We start from the raw sequence: 24,327 nt of genomic DNA, 5'->3' as shown, positions 1-24,327 counted from the left end.
GCAGAAGAGGCACTACCAGTGCCTGCAATGCAACACCATCCGTGTACCAGCAGAGAGCAGTTCACAGCCAGCAGACACACACACATATCACCTGCATCGCTTCCAGAGGGAACAAGCCCAAGTCCACACAACCCAACAGGCAGCTGAAGTCTCCAGTATCCAGGGAGCAGTTCCAGGCAGAGCAGGAAGCAGATTAGAGCCTTAAGAGAGCTTGGATGGTGGCCCAGAGCAAACCCCTGCCTCTCAGCTCTTCTAACAGGTCCACGTTTGTGGTAGAAGGAGGACTTTTATACAAAGATATTTTTTCTGGTGGGTACAAGCAGGACTTGCATCCTTAGACAGTTGGTAGTTCCAACTAAATACAGAAAAAGCTCTTGAGCTTAGCCCATGATCACTGACTGGGAAAGTCATTCCATTGGCAAGGGATGGGCAAGGTTGTGTCTAGTTATGTCTTGTCTTATGAGGTGTGCGAGTGGATAGGAAAGCCCCAAACAAGGTCAAGGCACCTCTCCAGCTACTCCGCATAATAAAGGTTCCATTCCAGCATGTGGGTGTGGATATTCTGGGTCCTTTCTCTAAAAGGGCAACCAGTGAAAAACAGTATATACTGACTTTCATGGATTTTGCCACCCAAAGGCTTGAAGAAGTAGCTCTAGAGAGCACCATGGTGAAGAGCTTGTGCCAAGCATTAACAGATATTTTTGCCAGGGTAGCTTGGTCCTCAGAGATCCTTACGGATTCAGGAACTAACTGCCTGGCGGGAATGAGCAGCAGTGGTAGAGAGCTATCCCTTGTTGAAGACCTAACATTTTGGATTTTGCAGGCAAACTGCAAAACACCGTCAGAGACTCTTTAGACCTTGGTCAACAAAACTTGAAGAATGCTTAGTGAGAACAGGAGGCCTGGTATGATAAACATGCTAGACAGCATTACTTCAGGGTAGATGAGCAAGTCATAGACTTGAAGGCACTGCAGGCCAATAAGATGGAAGCATAGTGGAACAGACCATTCATGGCCAAAGAGCGCATAGGAACAGTTAATTACCTCATAGCACTCCCACACTGTAACCTTAAGCCTCAGGTATTTCATGTTAATTCTCTAAAGCCCTTTTATTCCCAAGAATTCAAGGTTCTTCTGTTCACAGCTCATGAGAAAGACAACGTTGAGTGGCTGGAAGGAGCCTACTTATGATGGGAAAGGCAAAGGTGGCAATGAAGAGGTAAACCGCTCCATGAGCCGCGGCTGTGAGCAGCGCCAGCAGATCCAAGAACTGTGCACCACCTTTGCACCAATGTTTTCAGCCACTCCAGGACTGAATGGGCTTACCACTCCATTAACACAGTTGAAGCTCACCCAATCAGAGCCCAACCCTATTGGATGGTTCCTTCAACCAAAGCTACTATAGAGAAAGAGATCAAGGACATGTTAGAGAGGCATGTAATTTGCCCCTCTGAAAGTGCATTGGCATTCTGGTGGTCCTAATTCCCAAAATGGATGGAGAAATCTGCTTTTGCATGGACTACTATAAGCTAAATGCTGTAACTTGCCCAGACAGCTATCCAGTGCCTCACACAGATGAGCTATTGGAGAAGCTGGGACATGCCTAGTTTTTCTCCACCCTAGACTTAACCAAGGTTACTGGCAAGTACCTATGGATGAGTCAGCCAAGGAAAGGTCAATCTTCATAACGCACATGGGGCTGTAATATTCTCCCTTTCGGGTTATGCAGTGCATCTGCAACCTTCCATAAACTTGTAAATAATCTTCTAGCTGGATTTGGTGAATTTGCAGTATCCTACATTTCTCTACATTAGGAAATTACCAAACAACAAATATTGTAAAACACCACTTTAACTGATTAAACATTTCCCCCAGTGAAAGCAAACAGCAAATTTATAATATATACTAAATTCAGTAGTTTGTCATCATAAGTGCTAAAACGCCAATCATACTAATGAATTGAAGATGAGGGCTCAGATAAAGTCAGATATTTAAATGATGACTTTTTGACATGCTTACACAAATTAAACCAAGTTACAAAGCCTTTGTACTGGAAGATGTTACGGAATAGCAAAGACAAATGGGAAAAAATGTGTTGTATCTTCCAATTTTAATTTACTTACACATTTTAAAATGTCTATTTCCCCTTCCACATTTACAAATGAAGACTCCTTGTATCTTTTCATGGTGATTGAGCTAATGGAAGAGAATTTTGTATTTGTTTTTAAAGAGAAACCAAAATCTTGAATAACTGTTTCCAAAACCACATTTCATATACTGACTTCTATGCTAACGGTAAGCAGAAATTGGGAATGGGATGGTGGGGAAGAAGGCCAGGTATTGAGGCAACCAATCTTAACAATGTCCTATTAATAATTTTAAAATATGAACTCAATGCATGTTTTATTCACTATAAATAAAGAAACCAGGACCTCAATTCAATTGACGTCAATACAAGTTCATTTACTGACTTGAATGGGGCTTGAATTTGGGATTTTATTAATAGACATTTAGGACTCCATGAAAAATTGTACTGGTTGTATTTTGCATATATATCCTTCTGGGATTTTATAAACTAAATAAATATTAAATCATTTCATAGTCACTTAAATAAAAATGTATTTATTTGCTTATTGGTAAATTCCTGTGCATAGAGAAATCCAAGAACCTAGACAAGAGATACGTGAGAAAAAAAATTAAAGCCAATGGGCCAGAATTTACAGGAACTTTGGAAGAGTTTTCTGCAAGAAGGTTCAGGTTATTGGAATATCTTCTAGTCTAAACATAGAAGTTACAACACAAAAATCTGAAAATACTTTATGCCTCTCAGGTGTTTTTCTGTAATACAAATACAGGATGCAATCTGGACCTCTCATTCAGAAATATCTTGTAAATGCATGTATTACTGTACTTATGAAGAAATGGATTTATCAAGTTTTTAAATTATCTTGCAAACATTTTCCAAACATTTTTTTGTCTTAAATATCTATTTGAGTAAGAATCTACAAAAAGGCTATCGAGCAGAAAGAACAGAAGCAGAAGCATTGTGAACAGAACAACAGTTCTTTTCAACTGCAAGATAATATGGGAAAAATTGTTGGCATCCTTAAAATTAGATAACACTCGGGGACATATTTTCAAGAGTATGGCACTTAGACTGAATAATCTCAGAGTCAAAAGAAAACCATAGGAATAAAAGGAATTCTAGACCATAATTTGCAACAAAAGACTAATTCTCTTCTATATTCCACTCAGTGCAATGGATTTACATCAGGAATGATCTTAGCTCAGTGTTTTTATATGCTAAAGTAATTACTGATGTACTTCAAGACCTGCTTGCTATCACTTTATACAGAAGTCTAGGACAACGTAATTCAGAATTCTCAAAATGGTTTCTGAAGGACAAATGTACCCTAATTTTCTAGATAAATATCTTAAACAAGACATTTTTTTCCACAACAGCATATCTGAACAAATAATACTAAATACCAAAAGGTCACAAAACTTTGTTGGGACACTTGAAGAAAGACAGGCGAAACAGACCTGTTAAAATTATAACTTTTTAAAAATGATAAGTCTGTCTATGGCAGGCCAGGATGGTCACCCTTTAATTGGTTAACCAGTAAAACAATATGTTTAACTGGTTAGCCAATTAAAAAATACTTTACTTCCCTACTGCTGCCAGACTCTCCATTTCAAGGAAAATCACTGTCATGAAAGAATTATCTTACAAAACTTTCAGTGAAAAGCCATTTTAAATAATTAAAAACATCCTTCGACAACTAAATGTTATATTATCCATAATTTAACTTAAAAATAAAGAAAATAAAAAAATAAAGTGAAACAGGATTGTAAGACCTCACTGGGAAAGACATCAACAAACTGTTTTGCTTACCTACCTACCCTTGCATCTTTTCATAAATCTGGACCTATGTTTACAAGACGCCTTTAAAAATATCTATACTGAAATTTCAGTCCCACTCAACTCAATTACAAAACTCTGTTTGACTTCACCATGGCCAGCATTTAGTTTATACTAAGATGGCAGCTACAAACTCTTGATTGGATGAACTATACAATAATGCTCATGCAACATGTAAACTTAAAGTGTAGTGTTAAGTTGACATGAGTAGTAAATAGCCTGTTAGAACAGATTCTGTCCAGTTATTATTCTGTCCAGTTATCTTTCAGGTTACCCCAAATTCAGTTTTAAGCAACAGATCCTATTTCTACCCCAATGTTTACTTATTTTTTAATACAAAGACTTACAATGTTAACTAACCTTTTCCCAGTAATCAAACAATTTCTGTTAAGCATATATACAGAAATACATATTAAATTGGTCTGGTTACACTTGTGTTTGAATGTACACTATATAAAGTGGAAAAGAAAATATATTATTGTATATAAGAGATTATAATGGATTTCTTAATTCTACATTTTTTTACAACCCCAGCTAAAATACCAAAGCTACTCAGTTTCATAAATGTGTACTGCAATTAATGTATCTATCTTCAGGAAAAAGAGAACAACAATGAAAAACATAACATTTGTCTCTCTGAGTACATCTACTTTGCAATAAAAGAATCATGGCAAGGCCGCCACAACAGATCCTGGTCAGCTCACTCAGGTCTGTTTGGTCTTGCAGCTACAGATAGGACTGAAGCCCAGTGTCTGAAACCCTACAAAAGGTGGTAGGTCTCAGGCTATGTCTAGACTACAGGCTTCTTTCAGAAGAAACGTTTTTTGGAAGAGATCTTCCAGAAAACTTCTTCCGAAAGAGAGCGCCCACACACAAAAAGGCATCAAAAAGCGATCTTCTTTTTCCAAAGATAGTCTCCATTCAGAGTGGATGCTATCTCACATTTAAGCTGTGATTACTATGGACAGAGTGGCCACCAAGGCACCTGTGCTTTCTCCTCTTTCCTCTTCTTTCGAAAGAACTCCCTCTTCCCTGTCCACACACACCTTTTTCTGAAAGAGCTCTTTCAGAAAAAAGCTTCCTCCTCGTAGAAAGAGGATTACCAACACTGGAAAAATCCCTCTGCTCTTTCAATTTACTTTTCAGAAGAATGAGATTGCAGTGTAACTCAGGTTTTGTTGGAAAAACGGCTGTTTTTTGACAAAACTCTGTAGTGTAGACATACCCCCAGAGTCCAAATGTCTACACTGCAATTTTTAGCTCCACGCTCTGAAGAGCACAAACCTGAGTCACTTGACCTTGGCTCAGTGACTCCATGCCAAGGGTTTCTGATTGCCATGTAAATGAACCTTATATCTTTCCTCCAAGGAATCTATGACTCAGATCCACTTAAGCATATATTTAACTTTAACTTCATATAGCCCTATTCACTTCAGATGAACTATCTAGGCGCTTGTAGTTAAGCATCTCAGATTCATTGCAGGATCAGGGCCTGCATGAAACATTAGCTGTTTGTTCATATTGTTCTTTACTAGTGATTTTGTACACTTTTTAGTGACTCAACATTTTTTGCGTTAGTGGGGTAATAGAACAAACTGTCAGCTCCTCCCAGCCCAGTTTATATGACTTGTCTCATTCAGTATTGTGAGACTATGCATATAAGTAAAGAGATTTAGCTCAGTGTGCTTCCTCATAAGCAATGGTCCATAATAACTCTTTCAATGAGAAAATATTAATTTTAGGACATCCTTCATTAATCTGCAACATAAACTGATTTTTCACCTTTATAAATTGAATTTTAAACCCTTCTGTTTGATATGGTGTGATTACCATTAACATTAGTCACGAGGGTGTTAAATTTTCAATGTATTTTGAGTGTGTTTAAGAGACTTTCTGAGTCAATGGGTGTTTTGTAGCTAAATGTGCACAAATGGCTTTAAAAAGTGTCAGCCCTATGTCCATGCATGAAGAATATCAGACATTAAAAAATTCAACATACAAATTAGCTAATTATAAAACCAGATTTTATCTTCTATTTTATTCAAGTTGATGTTCCATGTGATTTAGATACAAATAAGGACTAAATACCAGTTTAATAGCCACGCTAACGACCTCAATAAACCTCAAAACCTTAAGTGTCTGACAACAGTTTTTGTTACGGAACAGCTGATATGTCTGGATACCACCATATTGCAGACTGCTAAACTCACATACCATGTGGTGAGAAAATTTGTGTCGTCACATTCACAAATGTACAACTTCTCCAAATTGTAGAGTCATCCAAAAATTGTAGATATATAGACATTTTCAGAAGTTCTAATTATAATTAATAACACAAAAACAATATTTTGTGCTTGAGAGGCCCTCTGCTGACTGACAGAGCCACGCTGCTATCTATTAAAAGACCTTCAGGAAACTTTTATCTTATTAAGTAGTAAGGAAACTTTTATCTTATTAAGTAGTAAGGATACTATCTTTCAGGTAAAGTCAACTGATTTTGGATTCTGTCACCTACATATTGAGGAACCAGCATACTTCTCATGATTAAGGGGGTGCCTCAAGACATTAAGAATTAAATCTAAAACCCCGAGTTCAAATCCTGGCAGCTATGAAGGATGGTGTCAAGGCTGGTTCCCCACTCTGGCATGATGAATGCAGAAATGGGGGCCCACAAAAGTACCCCAAAACCTTATCTTTCCAGGCTTTGGTATAAAACTTTCCCCCCAAATCCTAAAAACCTATATTTTGGGAATAAAAATCCGTTACCACCACCCAAGTAATGGTAAGAAAGCCAGGAAGAGATCAATTGGGAAATCTCAGCCCTAAAGAAAACCAGGACACAAAAATTAACCAATACCAGCTTAATAAAAAAGAAAGAACTTTGATTATCACCACAATACTCCTGTTACAAGCATAATGACTAGATGGAAAAGTCACCAATTAATATACTCCCGGGGGACTCCCATGGGCCAAAAAACTTAGTTACAAAGAAGAAGAAAACCCATTTTAAATGCACAGACATCAGGTTCCCATTCCCAAACCATAAAACAATAAAACCTAATGGATTCATTTAAACTTTACCCTACTTACAGATAGTGAAGAGTCTTTTCTTGGAGAGAGACATGTTGTCTGTCCCCCTCAGTATCTGGAGAGTAAACTGGTCAGAGACAAAGGAGGGAAAACCCCAAAATTCCTTTGTCTCAGTTTGAAATCCCTATCTGCATTTCTATTGGCTGACTGCTACCTGGCTAGGTACAGTTAACCCCTTAATCCCCAGGCTGCTGGCCATCCCTCATGACCATGACAGATGGCAAAATCTCAAACTGGGTTGATAAAATGGCACATAAGACCAAGACAATCAACAGAAGTGCAACTGATGAAGTATGCTCAGAGAAGGATATTCTAATCTGGCACTTTTTGGTCCAGCAACATCCGTGGTCCGGCATGTTTTTAGTTAGCCAGATATCCACTTATCATGTGAGTGGCCAAGTTTCCCACAATATCATAAAGTTTGTTTAGAGCCACCAGTCCCAGTTCTCAATGTACTGTGCTGTTATTTAGTTCTAACTTACAGGTTTTCTCAGACCGCAGTAAGCAGTGCAAGTGTTTGTAATGCTGCTAAACAACGTTGATCTCCCGTGGTTTGGCAAATTCTCTAGTTTGGCACAAGTCAGGTCTCGAGAATGCCAGACTAGAGAGGTTCAACGTATACATAAAAGGCCAGGTTGTACATTTTATTATCAGGTCTTGTGATAAACACATTAAAAGCAGAGGACCTGTCTTAGCTCCATAAATTCTAAAGGTAACATTCCACTTTTTGTAAGGAGCAAGATTTTTAAATTTGTCAAAACTTTCCCTGACCAGTTAAGTACTATGTTGTGTGTAATCTAGCTGCAAAGCTGCTACTTTCTTCTTAGAGGCATCTGCATTTCAGTGGTAAATTAAATTATTCTTGTAAATACAATAGGCCACTATCTTGCAACTGGACCTGGGTAGGAGGAATCCTGCACCTGAATGGAGCACCAACAAAGAGCAATGGCATACCAAATAGTCACAGGATTCAACCTATGTATATCCAGCTGCAGGATCAAGGCCATAGAATATAAAGTACCTTTGGGTCTGGAAATGATGTGTACCATTATAAGTTAATCTTACCATCCTAATGAGACCATGCAGCCTATGGAAGATGGTACAAACCTAAAGACCCTGCAAGTATCCTGTTAGAACTGGGATGGGGAACCGTTTTTAGGTCGGGGGCCACTGACCCACAGAAAAATCAGGCAGGCAGGAGGCAGCGGGCTCCCCAATGCTGGGAAGAGAGAGCCCTGAGCCCCAAGGGCTGGATCCAGGCAAGCAGGGGACCACATCTGGCCCCTGGGCCTTAGGCTATGTCTAGACTGCAGTGCTTTTCCGGGATACCAGAGGTATCCTGAAAAAGCAATGCCATATCCAAGGAACGCGTCCGCTATTCCAAAAAAAAAAAAATTCAGAAAAGCGGACACGTTCTTTCACCATCCCTGCAAACCCCATTGTACGAGGAAGAAGAGATGGCTCAAAAGAGCAAGTTTTCCCGAAATGTGGTGCTGTGTAGAGGCACCAAATTTTGGAAAAGCCTCTTTTGAAAGAAAAGTGGAAAAAGATACACAAATTGTGGTTTTCTGACTTTTCTTTATAGTCTAGATGTAGCTCTAGGTTCCCCACTTCTGTGGTAGAAGATAGATTTTCTTCTTTTTAAAAAGAAAACAAAAGAATTTTGTTAGGAGCTCCTTTTGTCATGATGACGAATATTTATTATTACATCAGCATTTATAAAACGACCATCAAAGTAGTATTTAGAAGCCATTCATCTGAAGGCTTAAATGTAGCCCATCTGTATTTTCTGGGTGTGAGTGCCCAATTGATACAGTCACTGCTCTCTTCTTTTATGTTGACTATCATAGAGAAGTGAGGAACTCTTCAGTTCACTGGGACACTTACTTTTCCAAGACTAATCTCTATTTTGGAAATTACCTAAGGTCTATGGTCCTTTTAAGACTCTTCTGCTCGGACAAAGATGATATCTACATCATACTTTACTGTGAAATCTAATAACAAATATTTGTAACTAGTTTTTAAGTTGCCACAGGACTCCTTGTTGTTTTTGCTGGAACATACTAACATGGCAACCCTCTGAAACTGTGAACTTTGATGTCATTCAGATCTATGGAATAAAATACAAGGATTTTGGACTAGTGTAAGTACCAAACTCCACATGCTTAGTGAAAAGTACTGCTATGTGCTATCAGCAATCTCCTGCTGAAGGAGACAAACTGACTCCTTTCTGGGGATTCCTCCTCTCTAGATAGGTGGGTGATTCGAGTATAGACCTCAGCCCAGTTTCTTCATTAATGGGAACCCCACCACCAACCTCCCTTCAGAATGAAGTAAGCGATGACCACAGGAAACCAAAGTGATACAGCTCACTGTTGCCCTTCCACCCTTTGCTGCAGGCTCCCAGGAAAATGTGAAATACTACTTCCCTTCCAGTTCCCTCACATTCTGTTCTGTAGAACTACTCTGTTATGACTCTGCAGGTAGGTTTCTACTAGAGGTGACTCTCTAATTTGCAGCACAGCATGCTCATTGCTAGAGTCTATCTTCTGTTAACTCGCAGCTACTGTGAATCCAGCTCCTTAGTCTGATTTCACTTTGGAATATGATTCAATATATGAAACTGCTATAGCTATGCAATCAACATGCAGGATAAATCAGTTGCCTACATTGCCTCAGAATGATAATGATGTTCTCAGACTCTCCCCCTCCCCCCCACCTTCTTTTGCAGCTGTTCAGTACTGGGGCCTGGGCCTTCCGTTTCTTCTGTCTGTCACCAAATAGTGAAATGCCGGAGCCAGGATTTTAGGATTTTTGTTGTTGTTGTTGTTCATCAAGGGACTTAAATTTGTATCTCAGATGCTAGGCAGGATTTATCTCCTCCTATTTAGCAGTGGCTCAAGAATTCATATCTCTCAAGTGACTTCTTAAAAAGCTCTCAGGCCACTGAGTTGGGCCAGCTTTGCCCTTCTTCCACTCCTCCCTGCTTATATCTGCTGCTTTCCACTTCACACAGAAGAGGGCTATTTGCAATTTGAGAGGAAATGCAGCAGAGATAGATAGGCCTATGTGACACAGTGCTCTCTCATCTACTCAGTGCATCTCCTTTAATCAAGTACCATGGAGCTATCTCAGGGCCCAGTAACTCCCTGTCTAATGTCCTTTTAATAACCTGCAAACTGCCTGCTGCTCTAGCTTTAGGCTGTCCATTTACACTTACAGTCTGGCTTACAGTCTGGCTTGTGAAGACTTCATCTACCCTTATAAGATTGCATGATGTTCAAATGATTCCAGCCTCTCAGAACCCAACTACATCTGTAATTGCAGAGCTGTATTGCAGTGAGGCATGATCTTCTTGAGTATCTTTTTCTGCCAACTCATTTTTGCATAAAAGAGTTGGGGATACTTCTCTCAGTGGGAATTCACATTTCAACCAGCATTCAAATGCAAATCATTGAAATATGGAACCTCTACTTTGCAGACTATCTTCTGAGGGAAGTTTTCTATACAGACTCAGAGGTAAATAGTTTTGGGAGAACATCTAAATTGTTGTCTTTGTTTACCAAGATATTTTGCCTCTCAGTAATGGAGTCTACATGTCAGACATCTTGTCTGCACTTCCCGGCCCATAATATTCTATATTCTCTGTCAGTAGTGTAAATATGTTTAAAGTATTTAAGTCAGTTCTCCTCTCTGTTTCTATACTTACTGCGGTCATAATTAACCTCTCCGATGGGCTTTTGAGTTCTTAGAACAGGTTGAACCTCTCTAGTCTGGCACCCTGAGGACCTGACCAGTTCCGAATTAGAAATTTGCAAAAACAATTAGAATTAGAATCCGAATTAGAAATTTGCAAAAACAAATAGACCTAAAGCACTTTAAATATGGCTGTGAATCTTGTCATTTCTCATTTTCTTCATATTTACTCACTTAGCAAAAGTGATGCAATTACATTAATTTTCCAATCCTCAGTCTTCCAACATTAACAGGAACTAAATTTAAAAAAAGAACAAAATAAACCAAATAAATAAAAAAATAATGGAGAACTTTTCTACTTCAATAACACATGACAAAGAAGCAAACAAGGCCTGAATGCTTACATAGTCTCTGCCTCTTATTGTTCTGTTCCTTGTTTTCTGATACATGGTGCCATAATACTGACTATCTGAATCTTATGGAATGGGGGAGAGAGGCCAATAAAATTAATTTCTGGAGAGTAATTTTCCTTTATTAAATAAGTGCCCAAGAAGAAGTTATTAAGCCTTGAAAACACACAAAACTTCCTTTAAGGATCCTTTTCTCAAAAAAGGATGTAAATTAGACACTTTGAAATTGCAAATGAAGCCGGGATTTAAATTTCCTATGCTTCATTTGCATAATGGCTGCTGCGGTTTTCTTCGAAAAGGGGCTTTTTGAAAGAAAAACAGCTGTTTAGACGGGGATCGAAAATAAAACCCTTTTTCTAAAGATCCTGTACTCCAGGAAAAATGAGGGGTTTTATTTATGCAAATGAAGTGCAAGAAATTTAAATCCCAGCTTCATTTTCAATTTCAAAGTGTCTAATTTACATCCCTTTTTCAAGAAAAGGGATGTAATCTAGACACAGCCTAAGATTTCAGCAGGTATCGGTATCTTCAGGTTGAAAAAGCTCTTAAAAATAGTGATTGTGGAAGATCGAAAAAAGTCCCTAACATTTCCACCCCATGTAGTATGGGCAAAGTTAATCCTTTTGAAATCTTGTGGGCTCTCTGAAAATTCCTTTGGGCCACAAACTACATGGATATGCTGCTAATTGTGAAAGGCAAATCCTTTCACAATTAGTAGCATATAGTGAACATAACTGTGTGAGGGTTCATCCACTGAATTCTATTCACCTATATGAGTATTCAGCTAACACCAGTATTCAGTGCATTCTCCCCAGAAAAAGTATTCCAAAATTACAATGTATTTGAGAAAAGTTGTGGAGTCCCTTTGCTTAATCATAACTTACAATGACACTTTTTACCAAGAGATTATATTACATTAAAAATATAGCATTTAATGAAATACATATCAAAGAAGTGAATGGAGTAGCACATAGTATTTGGCTAGATGATGCTAATACTAGCTTGTGATGTGCAATTGTGAAATAGAGGCTGCAACCCCTGTCACAGAGTATGAGAACATAGAAAATGCTGAGAGTATAGCGTAGCACTAATCAGGAGAAGAAAGATTCCTATTTCCAAAGCAGATCTACAGTTCTTGTCATTATTTTTAATTATGGGGGGAGGAGGAGGAGGAAGGTGAATTTACCCTTGTGCACTAGATAAATCTCTGCCCTGAATAAGCTCCAATATGTATTCCTTGTAAACGGCCTTTTGGGATTATATTGCTGAAAAAGGCACCTGTTTGTTCCATCATATACAGCATATAAATATTTCCTTTTTTACATATATATAAGATTTATAGATACAGGCTATTTAGAACAAAATTGTCTTAGCAGTCTTTAACCTAACTGAAAAACTTTTATGCGTAAGTTGGTTGGCAGTGTTTTCCAGACATTTCACGATCTTTCAAAATTAAAGATGGTGGCTGTTAATTTTTTTCAAAAGGTATGTTTATTCTTAGATTGTTATTATTTAAATACCTTCTGGATATACAAAGAATAATGGTCTCCAAAGTAACTTCTGCTCCCTGATGCATTTAAAGAGAAGTGAGGTTTTTTTCTGCAAATCAGTATGTTGAGACTTCATGTGACCATTTAAGGTAATATTTAAGTCCGCTTAACAGGACACAGGTGTTAATATATAGATTTGCTTTAGTGATTGCCAAAATGTGCACAGGAAATCTACTTCTCTTTGATAAAAACAATAACTATGGTTAGTGTGTCCAAAATATCATTTAACACACATACTTACCGAGATTAATGTTATACTTTTGTCTTCATGTGCCAAGTCTGATAAAAATATTCCAAGTTTTTTATGTCAAGTACAAAATACATTTTTCCAAATTATCATATAAGATTAGGGACGTACATTTGTTATTTGTAAAATTTTATTCATAAAAAATACTTCAATGATGCATTTAAAACCCTGAAAAATACTACTCTTCACAAAACAAGTTAAAAACTCTTCACAAAAGAGGTTAATCAAGTAACTCATCTGTTATTTATACTTAAATTAATTGGTAAACAGTGGATATTTATTATTTAAAATGCTTCACTTTAATTGATGACAGTTTTCTAAATAAAAGTTGATGGCAAGCTGCCAATAAAATAGAAAGCATAGTTGTTTGGCACAGTTCCATTTCCTTGATGGACCACTGCTGTAAAGATATTCCTGCTGGATACATTTTTCTCTTTATCAAAATGTTTTTGTCTTCTTATCTTATGGGATATAATAAAACAGCTTGTCAGTAATTTTACTGAGACTACTTCTCTATGTCAAGATATTTACATTTAACCACTTCTGTGATTTGATTTACTTAAAAATAAATGTAAATTAGAGCACTAAGGCCCTAAAGATCATTCAGAGGCTACTGAAATCAGTAAGAACCTTTCCACTGACTTCAATTTGATTTGGATCAGGTCCTACAAAAGCTATTTCTTTTCTACATTTTGTATCAGCTCCCTTATTTACCATTAAGTCTCCTTTCATAGTGTACGAGGAATTCAGTACAAGAAAGTCTCATGCCTTCCGAACAATGGCATGTTTTGTTTCCTGTTCTTACTTTATTTTATCATATTTATTTGTAACAGTTATCATCATCACATTAAGCCAACATAAAATATTAATCTAACTTACTCAGGAAACCTCAGTAATCCATAACTAATACTGAAAGTCTGTTCTTAAATCATCTTCTCCGACTGGATATTTCAAAGATATTCAAACAATGTGCTTTTATCTCTTATATGCATCGTTTAGATATAACAAAACAGGATAAGATAAATGTGATGTTGAATCTTCCACAATTTGTGTATATAAATAAGTATCTGATCATAATTTCAAGAAAATTATTACTGCATATTTTCCAGGAAAATTAATATTATCCAGTTTTAGTTGAAAAATATTTTAAAGCACCTCCTTCTAAACTACAAAAGTAATAGATCAAGCTTGTACACTTATCTCATATTAACTCCCAATTTTCTGACATACTTTAACAGAATATAAGAAAAAATGTACATTTAGTTACACTTATGCATATATTGTATATTAGGTGAGACCTCTGTATGCTTATTTGTAAAAAAAAAAAAAAAAAAAAAAAAAAAAAAAATCCAAAATTCTGATGACTAAAAATGTCCTTAGTATCCACAAATATGTTTTTTAACCTTTAAAATGAATGGCTTTTTGAACTATCCTGAAAAATTAACTCAGCACTGCCTGTGTCCAGTCCAATTTTTTTTCCTGAGAAATGCTACTAGTTGGGTTGGCACACAGACAGAAGGCTGTAAATTCCTATCCTCCATCAGTACTGTTGACCTCAGAGCAAACCCCACAACTGGCTACAGGCATCCAACATCCATCATTGCTCCTGAAACCTAATCTTTCAGAAAGGACAGCTGCACTGGGCAGTAGTTAAGCAGCTTTCTAAGACACACTATCATCCTAAAAGCAAAAAAATAAAAAACAACACATAACTAACTTTCCAGCTCAACTTTTTGGTCTGTGTTTCGACCTTTCATCATATTGCACTTAGATATATATCTTTAACTAGATTCTAACCTACTGACATTTCTATAATCAAAAGTACACTTGTTTTCATATTCAAATATATGTACCTGAGATCTAGTTCCTATTAAAGTCATCAGGCATTTCATATTGACTTTATTTGTAGTGTCAGTACGTGGTTGCAACTACTGACGTGCTTAAAATAATATTTAGATAAAAACAAGTATGTAATGTATATATCTGACATACAAATGATACATAAGTTGTTCCAACAGTTGAAAATATAAAGAGGGGAATTCAAATTGCCTTTCTGTGAAGAAAGACCCTCATGTCTGGAAGTAAGTTCCAGAAGCCGTGGGAGAGGAGGTGTCGCGTTCCTCTAAATATTTCCAAAATACAATTAACACCAATAATTATACAGGTGTACATCATTAATTGATTTTATATATTCATGCTGATACACTAGACATATATTTCTGTGCTAAACATCCTTTATCTTTGAGCATAAGGTAGATGAAGAAAAGCCAATTGTGTGAAATGTTCTAAACATTTTCTGTGAACTTTTCTAACATTAACTGCTGCCTGAATTTTCCTCTAATGAAATTAATGAAAATAAATCCTTTCTTAACTTTAAAAAATGTACGCAGTTTTCAGCAGAACATAACACAAAAGGTTAGTTCTTAATTTTGAATGTCTCAGGCTCTCCAACCATAAAATACAATAGTAAAGAAATGGCATTTTTTTCAATTCCATATCTATAAATCTCATTTTCCTTTAGTAAAGCTGCATTAAAGAATACAGCCTTGGGACAGTTAAAATACAATTATGATTTTTTTAATTCAAGCAACATAACAAAAAGCAGGCTGAGTTACTGAGTTCAAACTCAGCAAACAGTTGTATTCTAAAGGACACAAAGCCTCTGACATTGTTATCAGAATATATCTGAATATTTCCACTCAGTGAGTCTAAACAATTAACAGAAATCCAGACTTCAGACTGAGGCAGGTTGCAATAGTGCAGAAGTCACGATGGACCACTAAAATCAAAGTAGGATAGTTGTCAATTTTCAGGAGGATTGTATAGCTTTCTGCAAATGTGAAAGTAGATCCACATTTGTCTCACTCAGATCCCTTCATTTTGACCCAGTAGCTATTATGAGAAGTTAGCTGATTCTGCCATCTAAAAAGTCAAATTTTACATGTGTTACTTATTGAACTCTGACTTCTAGAAACATCATTTCCAGAAGATTAAAGGCTATAAACCAAAAATCACTGCATTTGCTGGCTCTGTTTCATAGAATATGTTAAATAGATTGTGGATTGAGGAAATATGTACCAAGTGACATAATATATGATTATTATATCATTAAACAAAGCATTTTAATGATCTAGAAAACAATGAAATAATTTCCTATACCAAAGGAAAGACATTGAAAGAACTATTGAAGTTATGAAGTAGTCTATCTATACTTTGAACAAGAGGAAATGTAGCACAAGGCATGACAGTAAATTGGGACTTGTCTTCTAGTGTCATAAATCAAAGAAAAATGTTTTTCGTGTGAGAATGTAAAATCTCGTATTTTAATGAACTGATGAGGAAAAATGTACTACACGTTCAGTATGCTGTTAAATTTTGGTGGTGTATAGTGCACACAACATCACTAGCAAGGATCTCAGAGAGATACAGGTACAAGCATGAAGTTTACATGTGTGAATCTCTCCCATTGTAGCAATTACTGCAATATCATCACAATTTAGTTTTCCCTTATTATGATGACACAGTTGAATAAAGTTAGTTTCTGAGGAGTATGTCATAGCATGTAAGCATAAGATACTTAAACATGCAAAATGTTTTGATCCAAGTATAGTAAGGAACACATATATTATAGCTAAATTTGTTCTTTTTTCCAGTTCAGTTTGTGTGTGAATTGTCATCTTAACTGAAAAATTAAAACTACCTGACAATTTAAAATCACTATTAAAAAGCAAGGTTTTTAGGACTGAAAAAATTCTTTGATAATTATATTTAGAAATGAACATAATTTTTAGGAATTTTTCAATAATTTTTTCACGTATTTTAGCTTATCAAACTCATATGTGAAGATTTGCACATGTGAAGTGGCAAACGTACAGTTCTAAGAATGAACAGCAGTTTAAACAACAAGTGAAGCTTGTTGATATGGAATTTACAGGCAAAGCACTCTCAAGCAATCTTTTTCTACATCATCAGATTTCCTTAGTAGATGTGTTGTACAGAAGCTCTCAGTGTAGTAGATCATAGAGAGAAAAAAACTCTTCCCCTTTGCTCCTACCTGGTAAATCATTGATAATATATGAAGGGATATTTTTAAACACTGATTCTGCTCCAGGCTGCCAGTTACCATTGTGCATTCATAAGTAGCTTCTTTAAAGCCTTTTCCAAACAAATCAAGGGCCAGATGTATTAAACAAACAAACAATACGCGGCAAATATAAAATATAGAGATTTAATAAAATATATGAACGATAGTGTGCCATCAATTTTCCAACAGATTCACAATGAAGAATTCTGCTTAAAAAGTGATGGCATGATATGGCCTTTTGGTATGTAATGGACTTTTTACAAAAAATCAATATCTACACTTTTTTTCTCCATTTAAACAAAAACAGTACAGATCTTAGCATAATATAGTAATTAGAGTGAAACATGTTGGCTCACTTACACTGTTTACATATAATTAGTCCTTCTATTTTCAATATAAATATATCCAAAGTATGTCTTGTACATTTCAGAAGCTAAAGACTTGGTCTATCAATACTACCTAAAATTCCAAGCCTTGAAAAGATAGATCTGATTTAAAGAGACTTTTTCAGGGGTCTCCATTATTATTATTTATTTACACCTATAATAGGATGCATTTTTTAGCTGTTTCTGAAAATTACAAGTTAATAAATATTTGTAATAATTACATTTTGGTGATAGGACAGAAAGCTTGTTGTGGCAAATGACCACCCACACAACCTGATATGACAAAACTCCGCTGTTTTTAAAGTAAGATAAAAAAATAAATACAATGTACTGGCGTTGCACTTTCATTATGTGACCTTACAGTATCCTGATTTATCCTCAGAATCCTTTTAAAAATAGAATTGCCCAATAGCTTGATAAATCAAGTTCATTCTGAAGGAAATTCAATATGTGAATGTTTCAGCTGTGCTCTTTTACAAATGGTCTGCCTTGTCAGTTTGAAAAACTGAAAATCAACAAAGGAACAGTGTAAGTATACTTGACCTTATTCCCTAATGTCTATCAAGAATTCCATGGTTGGTCGATTTTAAATTTGTGAAACTGACACTCAAAAATGTATAGAGCATCTTCAGTCCAGATCCCTTAAGTGCTGACTATCCTCCAGCCACAGCCTTGAAATCTCTGCACTTGCCAAGTTACATAGCACTTACAAAGCTAGTTTAAATACACCATCAATCTATGTCCATTCCTTTAGTATAATCTTGGTTAGTTTATTTTTAACCCCATGTATGCATTATGTAAACAGTACCGTTATTAATCCACTAAAGGAAACACACATTTTAAACTGAGACAAAGCAGCATAGCCTATCATCTCTGATAGTGTCCTTCCTCAACCATAGTGGCAGGGGAGTCAACAGTCTTGGATATAATTATGGGGGGGGGAGAAAATATACACATTTCAGTTGCCTCCCAAACAACATTAGTCTAATTTATTGGCAATGAATCATAGGAACATGTCATTTTGATGCTGGCTATCTGTGTTAAAAATGTCCTTCTGGTGCATATGCTATGCACTGGTATTTGTTGTACAAGAGCAGTTTATACAGGCCCCTAGTGGTTTAGCACACACAGCACCAGATGTAGGGGATTCCTACTCTTTTTATCTTGGGTAATTTTAGTCTCTGCTTTATTCTGGTTTAGAAATGAAGGGTGACCTTAAAATGAAAGCTGAATCACTGATAAAATTTAAAATACTAAATTTGTTTCTAAATACAACCCCAGCGTTGTTTCCACAGATCTCCTCAGAAAGTAAAATGCTGTATGTTTTACCATTTCCCATTCAGTGCACAGGCACAACTAATGTCTGAGTTACATAACAGTTACAATAGAATGTTTAATTTATACCACTTTTTATTATTCATTAAAAAGTCATATGACTTCTAACAGTAAAAGTAGATTTTAAAACACAGACCCTGAAACCTAGAAGCTCAGAGATGCAGTTTTCTTTCTCAAATGCCATTCCTGACAGATTGGCATAGCACACATAAACCACAATGAATTTCTTAGTGCCTTCTTAGAGTAAAAGTCTACTACTTAGCAAAAGCTCTCAGTACTTAAAGTGGATATATACAAGCTATACATCATTTCAGCATTGAGAGGAACCTAAATATATTCCACAGTACCACAAGTGGCAACTAAAATTGGAAAGCTACTCCTGTAAAAAGTCTCCAATTAAATCCCCTTCCATGTCTGTGTAAAAGCTACACCACCTAATTCTTTGAAAATCCCATGCCAACAAAATACAGCTTTAAGCTATTCTAAATGGACAAAATTTGACAGCCAAATTTATGAAACTGACCAGTTTGTCAATTTCACACTTCAAAAAATACAATAATAGCTGATCTCAGGAGAGTGAATTTAAGGAAACTGTCACAAAATTGCTAGCTACTGTGAGATGCCAGTACATAAAATTATTTTGGTGGATGGGAGAATTTTATTTTTTCAGAGTTGCTCTGTTCAATAACAATGAACAATAAAGCTTTGTTCTTTCCCAACCCACTAATAAGCATGTAATACATTATATTCTAAATCACATTTGCATAAAGAATAGACAGTAGTAAATATTCTAAAGCTTTTTTTATTATACACCCAGGAACACAAAATATTTTAGACTTGTTTTTCTTCATCTTTACATCAAGATTCAAAGTAAAAGTCTTGATATGACAGCAGTTGTTTGTTTTTGTGCACAAGGTGAGAAGAAAATTGGGGAAAGGGTCACAAGATAAAATTCACACAGAAAGTTGAGACTAAGTTTAAATACTTCGGAGAATAGAAACATAAAATAAATGCCTCCACCGCCTGTAACTAGGAAATTCCAAAGCAAATCAGTATTTAAGGTCTAATAAGAAATGGCACACAGTCTCCAGTTAATATTGAAGGAACACAAAAACATGAAACCTTTGCGCTCTATAGCGAAGTCAACAAAATGGTCCTCTTTATGTATGTAAAAGCTTCAATTTTAAATTATGTGTATGTTTGGGGAAAAGGTGAGAACACACATACACCTTTCTATGTGGTGGTACAGTGTACAAAGGCCAGACAGGAGAACACATTACTTGTCACACAACAGTCTCAAATAACAAGGAGAAACAGAAATGTGCTTACTGAGAGGTGTCTGTAAAAGAAAAAGTGATGATGGCTTGGAAGGGGGTAATAGTTTTAAGGAAAAAATATACTCCTCCCTCCAGTGTAGCACTTGGAACGGAATAAAGAAAATAGATCTTGTATTTATAAGTCAGGGTAGGCAGCAGACTACATTCAAAGAGGGGGGGAATCCCTACTTACAGCAAAACGTGAATTTTAAGAGGGAGCTAATAAAATAAGTTTTCTGACCAAATATGAGTTCCATTACAACCCTACATAAAGCTGAGTGTCTTACTGTTTTGGCTTTCTTTCCAGTGGTTTAAAAAAAGGACCATTTTTTTTAACTTACTAGCACCATGCCCAAGCATATGCAATTGACATCGAGGAAAAGAGAGAACTGATCTGTGTGAAGGTCTCCAAACAATTCCTCCCACACCTTGAATGGCAGCCACTTTCCCTTTGATTGCTGCCAGTTCCCCTTTCCCCCACTAGTTCAAATAGAAAACAAAAAATAAAATAAATGCTATCAGTGATAGCAACTCACCCTTCTTTACAGTGCACGAAACATGAATCCCCCTCCCCCCACATTTACAGTAGGAATTCAGTGGCAATGTCTACTCTGGACTGGTCACCCCCCCACACACACTTACACACAGACACACACACACACACTAAACTCTCTTCGTGCCCTTTATCAGCCGCGGCTGGAGATTAGCCCGGGGAGAGCAGAGCGCCCTGGCCAGGGCAGCCTGTTTGAAGCCGGGGGGAGTGTTGTGCGCGCTGCACATGTGTGCAGAGCTCCCCGCACAGGCACACGCTGAGCGGCGGAGGGGAGCTATGGGGCAGCGGCGGGGAGTTACCTGGTCATGCTGGCTCCCCCAGTCCCAGCAGCAGCCGCCGCCGCCGCCCGCCCGCCCGCCACCACCGGCGCTTTTCCTCCGCCGCCGCCACCTCCTCTCGCTGCTCCCGCTTGGCTCCGGGGCGGCCAATTTAATCCAAGCCCAGCAGCAGCTTCCAGCGGAGCCCGCGGGTCGTTGTCGCCGGCCGCTGGTGCGCGGCTCTCACCGTCCAAAGCCGGGAAGCGGGGGGGAGTCCGCGGGAGTCCGCAGATCCAGCATCCAGGGGCGGGGGCAGCCCGCGGCGCTCCCGGAGCCGCTCCGTTCTCCTCCCGCGCCTTCCTGCTGCCTGCTGCGGCTGCTCCCGGGCGCTCGCTCTGGTCCCGAGCTTCTGCTCCGCTGCCTCCTCCTCCCCACCCCACCCTCCCTCCGCTCCAGCCCGCGTCGCTTGCTTTTTTTTTTTCCGCCTCTTTTAGCAGAGTCTCTGGCTACAAATAGCTGGGTCGCCCCCCGCCTCTCGCTCCGCACAAAGTGCAGCGCAAACAAACGGGAGGCAAAAGGCAATTCCCAGGGGAGTGGGGGGGGGGGGGATTGGGAGGGGGAACTAGCCCCTGGCAGGACCGGTGTCCCTCAGAGGGGAGGGGGCGGTGCGTGAGGAGCGAAGTGCTGGAGCTGCCTCCCCCTCGCTTTGTTTGATGGGTTTTTTTTTTAATAGCTATTTTAAATCCTCTCGGGTTGCGTGGCTCACAGGAGTTGCGTGGCCCCGAGTGTGGGGCAGCGCGCGGGGCAGGAGAGGGCGCGGAGAAAGGATTCGGAGGGGGAGCGCCACTGAGCCAGCAGTGTCTCCCTGGACCACTCACGGACTGAGGACATAGGAAACGAGAGCGAGCGAGCGAGCGAGACACACACACACACACAGGGGGCGGGGGGTGAGATGGGGGGAAGGAGGAGGGGAAAGAGGGTGACGTCACTCCCAGGGATCCAGTTGTACCAGTCCTGCTCAGAAAAGATTTGGTCTTGTACTCACACATACACACACACTCTCTCGTAGGGATGCACACGCTGAAACAGACAACTCTGAGGTTATAGGCAGCTCAAATACATCCCTCCTCCGTCTCCTTCACACACACCTGCCACTATAGACACACTCCCAGTGCCTAGGGGATAAATGTCCCTATCCAAAAACTAGTATATTTCAGTGGAATTTAAAGGGTTCACTTCTGTCCCGATTCACACCCTACGCAACCCAATGAAATCAATGGAGTCACAAGTACTGTAACTCACGCAGAATTTGTTCCTAAAAGTGTATAATCATCAAATATCATACACTTCCATGGGTTCACATGTATTTTCTTTGTAAAGACATGGAGCCAAATTCTATGTTAACTTATAGCCCATGAAACTTCAATAGAGTTGACTGTAGGTCAATGTCAAGTTTGACTCAAAATGCCCATTTTTTCCTCTTTTGGAGGCCCCTGAAAAAAGGACAGAAACAGTTGATATGGATTTTAATCAGGCTGCGACTTTATTACATCGATGTTTGGGAATACCAAACAGATAAAGTGTACAATGCAGTCAAATCCATGTTTATTCAAATCATTATGTGGGGCTTCCACTAGCTTCCCTCCATCCCCGTCTTCCTTTCCATCCTTGTCCCTCAGCTAAGCAATCGTTTGGACCTGACCATCTAGGGAAGTAGTGGAGTCTCCATCCCTAGAGATGTTTAAGTCTCGGCTTGACAAAGTCCTGGCCGGGTTGATTTAGTTGGAATTGGTCCTGCCTAGAGCAGGGGGCTGGACTTGATGACCTTCTGAGGTCTCTTCCAGTTCTATGATTCTATGATCTACTACCCTCATAGGAGGTTAAGGTGGTCAATGAGAAGGGGGAAAGAGGAAGAGAGTTGGCTCCCTGTCATAGCAATCATAGGAGTCCCCAACTCTCTTCCCCTGTTCTGCTCTTTTATTTAGTACCTCCTTGTAAAGTCCTTTACCACGCCATTTATCCAGTTAATGCATGCCTCCCCAATGAAGTACCCACACTGGACTTCCACCCAACCTTATAAAATAAATTGCAACATATGGCCTACCACCTCTTCTTCATGCTGGAAAAAGGTCCTCCCTGTCACTTGCAGTAGGGAAGATGAAAAAAATCATCACTTCACCAAAGCCAGTCTGATGGTGTGGGAAAAAATCCTTTTCAGTTCCCCTTAGAAAGTACAATGCTCACTTCAGTACCTAATCCAACCCAATTATTGACTCCACTAGAGAAGGGAGAATGGGTGCTGACTTACTTGCTGCATGGAACAAAGAGGCTATTTTTGTTGAACAATAAAAAGTTGAGAGAGAGAGAGTCCCTAACTCAATTAATTTTTTTTTTTTAAATAAAATGAAATTGTACATGCTTCATTTCAATTATTGCTCTGCAGTGGGGCTGAGGTTGAGGGGTTCAGTATGCAGGCCGTCCTGCGGAGAAAAGACTACCCCAGCCATCTCTCACCACAGCAGCTTGGGAACAGTTGAAAAGCACCTCTCCATGGCCACTGCAGCTCCAGCAAGCACATCTGGGGGAGGGAGGAATGCCACCCAGCTGGGGTAAGTCCAGGTTCATCTGCCCCCTGTGCTCCATAGAGTGAGGAATGCAGCAAACTGCACTTTCCCCTTGCTCCCCAACAAAGCGGAACAGCTAATAATGTTCTTGTATGAATCCTAAAAGGTATCTGATGAGTCAGAGGATCAGAGCTGAGGCAATCCCAGACAGTGAGCATCCCTCAGCCAGCTCGTTTAACCAGGCTGGTGATTCTGTCTCTTATGTATAGTTTTATGAGAAGCAATCCCATTACAGGTACATCCCATTATCCTGACACAACTAAACAATTATTTTTCTTTAAGTTGTGATAAGAGGAATATGTATACTGAATTTGGTGTTCTTAGCTCTTACCACTTTGGAAGAGTTCTTGAACAGACAGGCAGACTGTCTCAAATGCATAGCGGATAGAATAAATAAGAAATATGGTTACATAGAGCAAAGAAAAATTTAACCCCCCACCACAACACAGCCACTGTGGACCAAAAGCTCTATATTTTATTTGAAATATAAAGATATTCTAGGTTTTAATGTAATGATCCAGTATCCTGACAATTTTTCAACATGTGTCTTCATGCTGGAATGACACAGAATTGGTCAGTAATTCAACACGCCCTACACATTCTCACACCAGCACCACAGCTTCAATCTAAGTTTTCAGACTATATTTAACTTTTTCCACACAGTTTAGGGTTATAATAATCTTGGTATAGCTCCTCCCCCCATTTTGCTTGTCAGCACTGTGGTATGATTAAGAAATAATTTTTTTCCTTCTATATAAATCACTAAACCGAGGCTTATTTGGAGAATTTCATTTCTCAGATTTCTGATTTATGCAATAACGATGTTCATATATGTAATATGTAAAGAGCAGAGGGAG

At 38.4% G+C, this 24,327-nt stretch overlaps 1 protein-coding gene across 17 annotated transcripts in view; it reads right to left on the bottom strand.

The window, feature by feature from the left end:
• Nucleotides 1-24,327, bottom strand: part of PTPRD (protein tyrosine phosphatase receptor type D) — a 1,779,541-nt gene that overhangs the window by 514,842 nt on the left and 1,240,372 nt on the right. For 10 of the 17 annotated variants that reach the window (XM_075931584.1, XM_075931595.1, XM_075931590.1 and 7 more), the window contains exon 1: nucleotides 20,889-21,734. The exons of 4 other annotated variants lie outside the window; for them this stretch is intronic. The gene's annotated coding sequence lies outside the window, so the exon portion shown is untranslated. Of the gene's footprint in view, nucleotides 1-20,888; nucleotides 21,735-24,327 lie in introns of those variants that run through there. 3 more of the 17 variants (XM_075931600.1, XM_075931601.1, XM_075931598.1) reach the window with 1 other exon arrangement.

Source organism: Pelodiscus sinensis, chromosome 6 (assembly GCF_049634645.1).
Source record: "Pelodiscus sinensis isolate JC-2024 chromosome 6, ASM4963464v1, whole genome shotgun sequence".
Taxonomy (NCBI): Eukaryota; Metazoa; Chordata; order Testudines; family Trionychidae; genus Pelodiscus; species Pelodiscus sinensis.
This window is presented reverse-complemented; position numbering and strand designations above follow the sequence as displayed.